Source organism: Schistocerca gregaria, chromosome 3 (genome assembly GCF_023897955.1).
Source record: "Schistocerca gregaria isolate iqSchGreg1 chromosome 3, iqSchGreg1.2, whole genome shotgun sequence".
Classification (NCBI taxonomy): Eukaryota; Metazoa; Arthropoda; class Insecta; order Orthoptera; family Acrididae; genus Schistocerca; species Schistocerca gregaria.
The window spans coordinates 76,311,044-76,324,654 of NC_064922.1; positions in this window are offsets into that span (position 1 = coordinate 76,311,044).

The window sequence follows — 13,611 nt, forward strand, 5'->3', positions numbered from 1 at the left end:
GGAGGCTTTCTGTAATATGTGGACCTTCAGAGTGTTGATGAAACACAGTAATTGCATCGGGATTGAAAATAACAGGCACCATGCGGTCTTTTCTCCATGGGAGTAATGTCTCAAAGTGTCTACGCTTTGATAGTTCCCTGGAAGACCAGTAGTAGTTTACGAAGCACATCTGGAATCATTCTGTAATATCTGACCTTTAGAGTGTTGATGAAACACAGAAATTGCATCGGGATTGAATACAACAGGCACCATGCGGTCTTTTTTCCATGGGAGTAATGTCTCAAACTGTCTACGCTTTGATCGTTCCCTGGAAGACCAGTAGTAGTTTCCGATGCAAATCTGGAGGCTTTCTGTAATATGTGGACCTTCAGAGTGTTGATGAAACACAGAAATTGCATCGGGATTGAAAATAACAGGCACCATGCGGTCTTTTCTCCATGGGAGTAATGTCTCAAACTGTCTACGCTTTGATCGTTCCCTGGAAGACCAGTAGTAGTTTCGGAAGCACATCTAAAGGCATTCTGTAATCTGTGGACCTTCAGTGTGTTGATGAAACACAGATATTGCATCTTTATTGATTACAACAGGCACCATGCGGTCATTTTTTTGCGGGTGTAATGTTTCAAACTGTCCACGCTTTGATAGTTCCCTGGAAGACCGGTAGTAGTTTCCGAAACACATCTTTAGGCATTCTGTAATCTATGGACGTTTAGAGTGTCGATGAAACAAGGAAATTGCATCGGGATTGAATACAACACACACCATGCGGACTTTTCTCCATTGGAGTAATGTCTCAAACTGTCTACGCCTTGATTGTTCCCTGGAAGACCAGTAGTATTTTCCGATGCTAATCTGGAGGCATTCTGTAATATGTGGACCTTCAGAGTGTTGATGAAACACAGAAATTGCATCGGGATTGAATACAACACGCATCATGCTGACTTTTTTCCATGGGAGTAATGTCTCAAAGTGTCTACGCTTTGATCGTTCCCTGGAAGTCCAGTAGTAGTTTCCGATTCACAACTAGAGGCATTCTGTAGTATAGGAATTTTTGAGTGTTGATGAAACACAGAAATGGCATCGGGTTTGAATATAACAGGCACCATTACGACTTTTCTCCATGAGAGTAATGTCTCAAACTGTCTACGCTTTGATCGTTCCCTGGAAGACCAGTAGTAGTTTCCGAAGCACATCTGGAGGCATTCTGTAATATGTGGACCTTCAGAGTGTTGATGAAACACAGAAATTGCATCGGGATTGAATACAACAGGCTCCATGCGGATTTTTCTCTATGGGAGTAATGTCTCAAACTGTCTACGCTTTGATCGTTCCCTGGAAGACTAGTACTAGATTCGGAAGCACATCTAATGGCATTCTGTGATCTGTGGACCTTCAGAGTGTTGATGAAACACAGATATTGCATCGGGATTGAATACAACAGGCACCATGCGGACTTTTCTTCGCGGGTGTAATGTCTCAAACTGTCTACGCATTGATAGTTCCCTGGAAGACCAGTAGTGGTTTCCGAAACACATCTTTAGGCATTCTGTAACCTGTGGAAGTTTTGAGTGTTGATGAAACAAAGAAATTGCATCGGGATTGAATACATCAGGCACCATACTGACTTTTCTCCATGGGAGTAATGTCTCAAACTGTCTATGCTTCGATAGTTCCCTGGAAGACCAGTAGTAGTTTCTGAAGCACATCAGGAGCCATCCTATAAAATGTGGACCTTCAGAGTGTTGATGAAACACAGAAATTGCATCGGGATTGAATACAACAGGCACCATGCGGACTTTTCTTCGCGGGTGTAATGTCTCAAACTTTCTACGCTTCGATCGGTCGCTGGAAGGCCAGTAAGAGATTCCGAAGCACATCTAGAGGCATTCTGTAATCTTTGGACGTTTAGTGTTGATGAAACATAGAAATTGCATCGGGATTGAATACAACACGCATCATGCTGACTTTTCTCCATGGGAGTAATGTCTCAAAGTGTCTACGCTTTGATCGTTCCGTGGAAGACCAGTAGTAGTTTCCGAAGCACAACTAGAGGCATTCTGTAATATAGGAATTTTTGAGTGTTGATGAAACACTGAAATTGCATCGGGTTTGAATATAACAGGCACCATACGGACTTTTCTCCATGGGAGTAATGTCTCAAACTGTAAACGCTTTGATCGTTCCCTGGAAGACCAGTAGTAGTTTCCGAAGCACAACTGGAGGCATTCTGTAATCTGTTGACCTTCTGGGTGTTGATGAAACACAGAAATTGCGTCGGGATTGAATACAAAAGCACCATACGGATTTTTTTCCATGGGAGTAATGTCTCAAGTTGTCTACGCTTTGATCGTTCCCTGGAAGACCAGTAGTAGTTTCCGAAGCACAAGTGGAGGCATTCTGCAATCTGTTGACCTTCAGAGTGTTGATGAAACACAGAAATTGCGTCGGGATTGAATACAAAAGCACCATGCGGATTATTCTCCATGGGAGTAATGTCTCAAGCTGTCTACGCTTTGATCGTTCCCTGGTAGATATGTAAGGATTTCCGAAGCACATCTAGAGGCATTCTGTAATTTTTGGACGTTTAGATTGTTGATGAAACATCGAAATTGCATCGTGGTTGAATACAACACGCACCATGCGGACTTTTCTCCATTAGATTAATGTCTAAAACTGTCTACGCTTTGATCGGTCACTGGAAGGCCAGTAAGAGTTTCCGAAGCACATCTGGAAGCATTCTGTAATCTTTGGACGTTTAGAGTGTTGATGAAACATAGAACTTGCATCGGGATTGAATACAACACGCACCATGCTGACTTTTCTCCATGGGAGTAATGTCTCAAAGTTTCAACGCTTTGGTCGTTCCCTGGAAGACCAGTAGTAGTTTCTGAAGCACAACTAGAGGCATTCTGTGATATGGGAATTTTTTAGTGTTGATGAAACAAAGAAATTGCATCGGGTTTGAATATAACAGGCACCATGCTGACTTTTCTCCATGGGAGTAATGTCTAAAACTGACTACGCTTTGATCGTTCCCTGGAAGACCAGTAGTAGTTTCCGATGCAAATCTGGAGGCTTTCTGTAATATGTGGACCTTCAGAGTGTTGATGAAACACAGAAATTGCATCGGGATTGAAAATAACAGGCACCATGCGGTCTTTTCTCCATGGGAGTAATGTCTCAAACTGTCTACGCTTTGATCGTTCCCTGGAAGACCAGTAGTAGTTTCGGAAGCACATCTAAAGGCATTCTGTAATCTGTGGACCTTCAGTGTGTTGATGAAACACAGATATTGCATCTGGATTGATTACAACAGACACCATGCGGACATTTTTTTGCGGGTGTAATGTTTCAAATTGTCTACGCTTTGATAGTTCCCTGGAAGACTAGTAGTAGTTTCCGAAGCAATTCTTTAGTCATTCTGTAATTTGTGGGGGTTTAGAGTGTTGATGAAACAAAGATATTGCATCGGGATTGAATACAACAGGCACTATGCGGACTTTTCTCCATGGGAGTGATGTCTCAAACTGTCTACGCTTTGATGGTTCCCTGGAAGACCAGTAGTAGTTTTCGAATCACAACTGGACGCATTCTGTAATCTGTGGACCTTCAGAGTGTTGATGAAACACAGAAATTGCATCGGGATTGAATTCAACAGGCACCATGCGGACTTTTCTTCGAGGGTGTAATGTATCAAACTGTCTACGCTTTGATAGTGCCCTCGAAGACCAGTAGTAAATTCCGAAACACATCTGGTGGCATTGTGTAAAATGGGACCTTTAGAGTCTTGATGAAACACAGAAATTGCATCGGGATTGAATACGACAGGCACCATGCGGACTTTTCTCCATGGGAGTAATGTCTCAAATTGTCTACGCTTTGATCGTTCCCTGGAAGACCAGTAGTAGTTTCCGAAGCACATCAGGAGATATCGAATAATATGTGGACCATCAGAGTGTTGATGAAACACAGAAATAGCATTGGGATTAAATACAACAGGCACCATGCGGACTTTTCTCCATGGGAGTAATGTCTCAAACTGTCTACGCTTCGATAGCTCCCTGGAAGACCAGTAGTAGTTTTCGAAGCACATCTGGAGGCATTCTGTAATCTGTGGACCCTCAGAGTGTTGATGAAACACAGATATTGCATCTGGATTGATTACAACAGGCACCATGCGGACATTTTTTTGCGGGTGTAATGTTTCAAACTGTCTACGCTTTCATCGTTCCCTGGAAGACCAGTAGTAGTTTCCGAAGCACTTCTGGAGGCATTCTGTAATCTGTGGACCTTCAGAGTGTTGATGAAACGAAGAAATTGCATCGGGATTGAATACAACAGGCACCATGCGGACTTTTCTTCGCGGGTGTAAGGTCTCAAACTGTCTACGCATTGATAGTTCCCTGGAAGACCAGTAGTAGTTTCCGAAACACATCTTTAGGCATTCTGTAATCTATGGACGTTTAGAGTGTCGATGAAACAAGGAACTTGCATCGGGATTGAATACAACCCACACCATGCGTACTTTTCTGCATTGGAGTAATGTCTCAAACTGTCTACGCTTTGATCGTTCCCTGGAAGACCAGTAGTGTTTTCTGATGCTAATCTGGAGGCATTCTGTAATATGTGGACCTTCAGAGTGTTGATGAAACACAGAAATTGCATCGGGTTTGAATATAACAGGCACCATGCGGACTTACCTCCATGAGAGTAATATCTGAAACTGTCTACGCTTTGATCGTTCCCTGGAAGACCAGTAGTAGTTTCTGATGCAAATCTGTAGGCATTCTGTAATATGTGGACGTTCAGAGTGTTGATGAAACACAGAAATTGCATCGGGATTGAATACAACAGGCACCATGCGGTCTTTTTTCCATGGGAGTAATGTCTCAAACTGTCTACGCTTTGATCGTTCCCTGGAAGACCAGTAGTAGTTTCGGAAGCACATCTAAAGGCATTCTGTAATCTGTGTACCTTCAGAGTGTTGATGAAACGTAGATATTGCATCGGCATTGAATACAACAGTCACCACGCGGACTTTTCTCTATGGGAGTAATGTCTCAAAGTGTCTACGCTTCGATCGTTCCCTGGAAGACCAGTAGTAGTTTCCGAAGCACATCTGGAGGCATTTTTCAATCTGTGGGCCTTTAGAGTGTTGATGAAACACAGTAATTACATCGGGATTCAATACCAAAGGCACCATGCAGACTTTTCTCAGCAGGTGTAATTCTCGAACTGTCTCCGTTTTGATCGTTCCCTGGAAGACCGGTATTAGTTTCCAAAGCACAACTGGAGGCATTCTGTAATATAGGACCTTTAGGGTTTTCATGAAACACAGAAATTGCATCGGGTTTGAATACAACAGGCACCATGCGGACTTTTCTTCGCAAGTGTAATGTCTCAAACTCTCAACGCTTTGAACGTTCACAGGAAGACCAGTAAGAGTTTCCGAAACACATCTAGAGGCATTCTGTAATCTTTGGAAGCTTAGAGTGTTGATGAAATATAGAAATTGGATCGGGATTGAATACAACAGGCACCATGCGGTCTTTTTTCCATGGGAGTAATGTCTCAAACTGTCTAAGCTTTGATCGTTCCCTGGAAGACCAGTAGTAGTTTCCGATGCAAATCTGGAGGCTTTCTGTTATACGTGGACCTTCAGAGTGTTGATGAAACACAGAAATTGCATCGGGATTGAAAATAACAGGCACCATGCGGTCTTTTCTCCATGGGAGTAATGTCTCAAACTGTCTACGCTTTGATCGTTCCCTGGAAGACCAGTAGTAGTTTCGGAAGCACATCTAAAGGCATTCTGTAATCTGTGGACCTTCAGTGTGTTGATGAAACACAGATATTGCATCTGGATTGATTACAACAGGCACCATGCGGACATTTTTTTGCGGGTGTAATGTTTCAAACTGTCTACGCTTTGATAGTTCCCTGGAAGACCAGTCGTGGTTTCCGAAACACATCTTTAGGCATTCTGTAACCTGTGGAAGTTTTGAGTGTTGATGAAACAAAGAAATTGCATCGGGATTGAATACATCAGGCACCATACTGACTTTTCTCCATGGTAGTAATGTCTCAAACTGTCTATGCTTCGATAGTTCCCTGGAAGACCAGTAGTAGTTTCTGAAGCACATCAGGAGCCATCCTATAATATGTGGACCTTCAGAGTGTTGATGAAACACAGAAATTGCATCGGGATTGAATACAACAGGCACCATGCGGACTTTTCTTCGCGGGTGTAATGTCTCAAACTTTCTACGCTTCGATCGGTCGCTGGAAGGCCAGTAAGAGATTCCGAAGCACATCTAGAGGCATTCTGTAATCTTTGGACGTTTAGAGTGTTGATGAAACATAGAAATTGCATCGGGATTGAATACAACACGCATCATGCTGACTTTTCTCCATGGGAGTAATGTCTCAAAGTGTCTACGCTTTGATCGTTCCGTGGAAGACCAGTAGTAGTTTCCGAAGCACAACTAGAGGCATTCTGTAATATAGGAATTTTTGAGTGATGATGAAACACTGAAATTGCATCGGGTTTGAATATAACAGGCACCATACGGACTTTTCTCCATGGGAGTAATGTCTCAAACTGTATACGCTTTGATCGTTCCCTGGAAGACCAGTAGTAGTTTCCGAAGCACAACTGGAGGCATTCTGTAATCTGTTGACCTTCTGGGTGTTGATGAAACACAGAAATTGCGTCGGGATTGAATACAAAAGCACCATGCGGATTTTTCTCCATGGGAGTAATGTCTCAAGTTGTCTACGCTTTGATCGTTCCCTGAAAGACCAGTAGTAGTTTCCGAAGCACAACTGGAGGCATTCTGTAATCTGTTGACATTCAGAGTGTTGATGAAACACAGAAATTGCGTCGGGATTGAATACAAAAGCACCATGCGGATTTTTCTCCATGGGAGTAATGTCTCAAGCTGTCTACGCTTTGATCGTTCCCTGGAAGACATGTAAGGGTTTCCGAAGCACATCTAGAGGCATTCTGTAATTTTTGGACGTTTAGATTGTTGATGAAACATCAAAATTGCATCGTGATTGAATACAACACGCACCATGCGGACTTTTCTCCATTGGATTAATGTCTAAAACTGTCTACGCTTTGATCGGTCACTGGAAGGCCAGTAAGAGTTTCCGAAGCACAACTGGAGGCATTCTGTAATCTTTGGACGTTTAGAGTGTTGATGAAACATAGAAATTGCATCGGGATTGAATACAACACGCACCATGCTGACTTTTCTCCATGGGAGTAATGTCTCAAAGTGTCAACGATTTGGTCGTTCCCTGGAAGACCAGTAGTAGTTTCTGAAGCACAACTAGAGGCATTCTGTAATATGGGAATTTTTTAGTGTTGATGAAACAAAGAAATTGCATCGGGTTTGAATATAACAGGCACCATGCTGACTTTTCTCCATGGGAGTAATGTCTAAAACTGACTACGCTTTGATCGTTCCCTGGAAGACCAGTAGTAGTTTCCGATGCAAATCTGGAGGCTTTCTGTAATATGTGGACCTTCAGAGTGTTGATGAAACACAGAAATTGCATCGGGATTGAAAATAACAGGCACCATGCGGTCTTTTTTCCATGGGAGTAATGTCTCAAACTGTCTACGCTTTGATCGTTCCCTGGGAGACCAGTAGTAGTTTCGGAAGCACATCTAAAGGCATTCTGTAATCTGTGGACCTTCAGTGTGTTGATGAAACACAGATATTGCATCTGGATTGATTACAACAGGCACCATGCGGACATTTTTTTGCGGGTGTAATGTTTCAAACTGTCTACGCTTTGATAGTTCCCTGGAAGACCAGTAGTAGTTTCCGAAGCATTTTTTTTAGTCATTCTGTAATTTGTGGGGGTTTAGAGTGTTGATGAAACAAAGATATTGCATCGGGATTGAATACAACAGGCACTATGCGGACTTTTCTCCATGGGAGTAGTGTCTCAAACTGTCTACGCTTTGATGGTTCCCTGGAAGACCAGTAGTAGTTTTCGAAGCACAACTGGAGGCATTCTGTAATCTGTGGACCTTCAGAGTGTTGATGAAACACAGAAATTGCATCGGGATTGAATTCAACAGGCACCATGCGGACTTTTCTTCGAGGGTGTAATGTATCAAACTGTCTACGCGTTGATAGTGCCCTCGAAGACCAGTAGTAAATTCCGAAACACATCTGGTGGCATTGTGTAAAATGGGACCTTTAGAGTCTTGATGAAACACAGAAATTGCATCGGGATTGAATACGACAGGCACCATGCGGACTTTTCTCCATGGGAGTAATGTCTCAAATTGTCTACGCTTTGATCGTTCCCTGGAAGACCAGTAGTAGTTTCCGAAGCACATCAGGAGATATCGAATAATATGTGGACCATCAGAGTGTTGATGAAACACAGAAATAGCATTGGGATTAAATACAACAGGCACCATGCGGACTTTTCTCCATGGGAGTAATGTCTCAAACTGTCTACGCTTCGATAGCTCCCTGGAAGACCAGTAGTAGTTTCCGAAGCACATCTTGAGGCATTCTGTAATCTCTGGACCTTCAGAGTGTTAATGAAACACAGAAATTTCATCGGGATTTAATACAACAGGTACCATGCGTACTACTCTTCGCGGGCGTAATGTCTCAAATTGTCTTTTCTTCGCGGGTGTAATGTCTCAAACTTTCTACGCTTCGATCGGTCGCAGGAAGGCCAGTAAGAGATTCCGAAGCACATCTAGAGGCATTCTGTAATCTTTGGACGTTTAGAGTGTTAATGAAACATAGAAATTGCATCGGGATTGAATACAACACGCATCATGCTGACTTTTCTCCATGGGAGTAACGTCTCAAAGTGTCTACGCTTTGATCGTTCCGTGGAAGACTAGTAGTAGTTTCCGAAGCACAACCAGAGGCACTCTGTTATATAGGAATTTTTGAGTGTTGATGAAACACTGAAATTGCATCGGGTTTGAATATAACAGGCACCATGCGGACTTTTCTTCGCGGGTGTAATGTCTCAAACTTTCTACGCTTCGATCGGTCGCTGGAAGGCCAGTAAGAGATTCCGAAGCACATCTAGAGGCATTCTGTAATCTTTGGACGTTTAGAGTGTTGATGAAACATAGAAATTGCATCGGGATTGAATACAACACGCATCATGCTGACTTTTCTCCATGGGAGTAATGTCTCAAACTGTATACGCTTTGATCGTTCCCTGGAAGACCAGTAGTAGTTTCCGAAGCACAACTGGAGGCATTCTGTAATCTGTTGACCTTCTGGGTGTTGATGAAACACAGAAATTGCGTCGGGATTGAATACAAAAGCACCATGCGGATTTTTCTCCATGGGAGTAATGTCTCAAGTTGTCTACGCTTTGATCGTTCCCTGGAAGACCAGTAGTAGTTTCCGAAGCACAACTGGAGGCATTCTGTAATCTGTTGACCTTCAGAGTGTTGATGAAACATAGAAATTGCGTCGGGATTGAATACAAAAGCACCATGCGGATTTTTCTCCATGGGAGTAATGTCTCAAGCTGTCTACGCTTTGATCGTTCCCTGGAAGACATGTAAGGGTTTCCGAAGCACATCTAGAGGCATTCTGTAATTTTTGGACGTTTAGATTGTTGATGAAACATCGAAATTGCATCGTGATTGAATACAACACGCACCATGCGGACTTTTCTCCATTGGATTAATGTCTAAAACTGTCTACGCTTTGATCGGTCACTGGAAGGCCAGTAAGAGTTTCCGAAGCACATCTGGAGGCATTCTGTAATCTTTGGACGTTTAGAGTGTTGATGAAACATAGAAATTGCATCGGGATTGAATACAACACGCACCATGCTGACTTTTCTCCATGGGAGTAATGTCTCAAAGTGTCAACGCTTTGGTCGTTCCCTGGAAGACCAGTAGTAGTTTCTGAAGCACAACTAGAGGCATTCTGTAATATGGGAATTTTTTAGTGTTGAAGAAACAAAGAAATTGCATCGGGTTTGAATTTAACAGGCACCATGCTGACTTTTCTCCATGGGAGTAATGTCTAAAACTGACTACGCTTTGATCGTTCCCTGGAAGACCAGTAGTAGTTTCCGATGCAAATCTGGAGGCTTTCTGTAATATGTGGACCTTCAGAGTGTTGATGAAACACAGAAATTGCATCGGGATTGAATACAACAGGCACCATGCGGACTTTTCTTCGCGGGTGTAATGTCTCAAACTTTCTACGCTTCGATCGGTCACTGGAAGGCCAGTAAGAGATTCCGAAGCACATCTAGAGGCATTCTGTAATCTTTGGACGTTTAGAGTGTTGATGAAACATAGAAATTGCATCGGGATTGAATACAACACGCATCATGCTGACTTTTCTCCATGGGAGTAACGTCTCAAAGTGTCTACGCTTTGATCGTTCCGTGGAAGACTAGTAGTAGTTTCCGAAGCACAACTAGAGGCATTCTGTAATATAGGAATTCTTGAGTGTTGATGAAACACTGAAATTGCATCGGGTTTGAATATAACAGGCACCATACGGACTTTTCTCCATGGGAGTAATGTCTCAAACTGTATACGCTTTGATCGTTCCCTGGAAGACCAGTAGTAGTTTCCGAAGCACAACTGGAGGCATTCTGTAATCTGTTGACCTTCTGGGTGTTGATGAAACACAGAAATTGCGTCGGGATTGAATACAAAAGCACCATGCGGATTTTTCTCCATGGGAGTAATGTCTCAAGTTGTCTACGCTTTGATCGTTCCCTGGAAGACCAGTAGTAGTTTCCGAAGCACAACTGGAGACATTCTGTAATCTGTTGACCTTCAGAGTGTTGATGAAACACAGAAATTGCGTCGGGATTGAATACAAAAGCACCATGCGGATTTTTCTCCATGTGAGTAATGTCTCAAGCTGAATACGCTTTGATCGTTCCCTGGAAGACATGTAAGGGTTTCCGAAGCACATCTAGAGGCATTCTGTAATTTTTGGACGTTTAGATTGTTGATGAAACATCGAAATTGCATCGTGATTGAATACAACACGCACCATGCGGACTTTTCTCCATTGGATTAATGTCTAAAACTGTCTACGCTTTGATCGGTCACTGGAAGGCCAGTAAGAGTTTCCGAAGCACATCTGGAGGCATTCTGTAATCTTTGGACGTTTAGAGTGTTGATGAAACATAGAAATTGCATCGGGATTGAATACAACACGCACCATGCTGACTTTTCTCCATGGGAGTAATGTCTCAAAGTGTCTACGCTTCGATCGTTCCCTGGAAGACCAGTAGTAGTTTCCGAAGCACATCTGGAGGCATTTTGCTATCTGTGGGCCTTTAGAGTGTTGATGAAACACAGTAATTACATCGGGATTCAATACCAAAGGCACCATGCAGACTTTTCTCAGCATGTGTAATTCTCGAACTGTCTCCGTTTTGATCGTTCCCTGGAAGACCGGTATTAGTTTCCAAAGCACAACTGGAGGCATTCTGTAATATAGGACCTTTAGGGTTTTCATGAAACACAGAAATTGCATCGGGTTTGAATACAACAGGCACCATGCGGACTTTTCTTCGCAAGTGTAATGTCTCAAACTCTCAACGCTTTGAACGTTCACAGGAAGACCAGTAAGAGTTTCCGAAACACATCTAGAGGCATTCTGTAATCTTTGGAAGCTTAGAGTGTTGATGAAATATAGAAATTGAATCGGGATTGAATACAACACCCACCATGCTGACTTTTCTCAATGGGAGGAATGTCTCAAAGTGTCTACGCTTTGATAGTTCCCTGGAAGACCAGTAGTAGTTTCCGAAGCACATCTGGAATCATTCTGTAATATCTGACCTTTAGAGTGTTGATGAAACACAGAAATTGCATCGGGATTGAATACAACAGGCACCATGCGGTCTTTTTTCCATGGGAGTAATGTCTCAAACTGTCTACGCTTTGATCGTTCCCTGGAAGACCAGTAGTAGTTTCCGATGCAAATCTGGAGGCTTTCTGTAATATGTGGACCTTCAGAGTGTTGATGAAACACAGAAATTGCATCGGGATTGAAAATAACAGGCACCATGCGGTCTTTTCTCCATGGGAGTAATGTCTCAAACTGTCTACGCTTTGATCGTTCCCTGGAAGACCAGTAGTAGTTTCGGAAGCACTTCTAAAGGCATTCTGTAATCTGTGGACCTTCAGTGTGTTGATGAAACACAGATATTGCATCTGGATTGATTACAACAGGCACCATGCGGACTTTTTTTTGCGGGTGTAATGTTTCAAACTGTCTACGCTTTGATAGTTCCCTGGAAGACCGGTAGTAGTTTCCGAAACACATCTTTAGGCATTCTGTAATCTATGGACGTTTAGAGTGTCGATGAAACAAGGAAATTGCATCGGGATTGAATACAACACACACCATGCTGACTTTTCTCCATTGGAGTAATGTCTCAAACTGTCTACGCTTTGATCGTTCCCTGGAAGACCAGTAGTATTTTCCGATGCTAATCTGGAGGCATTCTGTAATATGTGGACCTTCAGAGTGTTGATGAAACACAGAAATTGCATCGGGATTGAATACAACACGCATCATGCTGACTTTTTTCCATGGGAGTAATGTCTCAAAGTGTCTACGCTTTGATCGTTCCCTGGAAGACCAGTAGTAGTTTCCGATTCACAACTAGAGGCATTCTGTAGTATAGGAATTTTTGAGTGTTGATGAAACACAGAAATTGCATCGGGTTTGAATATAACAGGCACCATGACGACTTTTCTCCATGAGAGTAATGACTCAAACTGTCTACGCTTTGATCGTTCCCTGGAAGACCAGTAGCAGTTTCAGAAGCACATCTGGAGGCATTCTGTAATATGTGGACCTTCAGAGTGTTGATGAAACACAGAAATTGCATCGGGATTGAATACAACAGGCTCCATGCGGATGTTTCTCCATGGGAGTTATGTCTCAAACTGTCTACGCTTTGATCGTTCCCTGGAAGACTAGTACTAGATTCGGAAGCACATCTAAAGGCATTCTGTGATCTGTGGACCTTCAGAGTGTTGATGAAACACAGATATTGCATCGGGATTGAATACAACAGGCACCATTCGGACTTTTCTTCGCGGGTGTAAGGTCTCAAACTGTCTACGCATTGATAGTTCCCTGGAAGACCAGTAGTGGTTTCCGAAACACATCTTTAGGCATTCTGTAACCTGTGGAAGTTTTGAGTGTTGATGAAACAAAGAAATTGCATCGGGATTGAATACATCAGGCACCATACTGACTTTTCTCCATGGGAGTAATGTCTCAAACTGTCTATGCTTCGATAGTTCCCTGGAAGACCAGTAGTAGTTTCTGAAGCACATCAGGAGCCATCCTATAATATGTGGACATTCAGAGTGTTGATGAAACACAGAAATTGCATCGGGATTGAATACAACAGGCACCATGCGGACTTTTCTTCGCGGGTGTAATGTCTCAAACTTTCTACGCTTCGATCGGTCGCTGGAAGGCCAGTAAGAGATTCCGAAGCACATCTAGAGGCATTCTGTTATCTTTGGACGTTTAGAGTGTTGATGAAACATAGAAATTGCATCGGGATTGAATACAACACACATCATGCTGACTTTTCTCC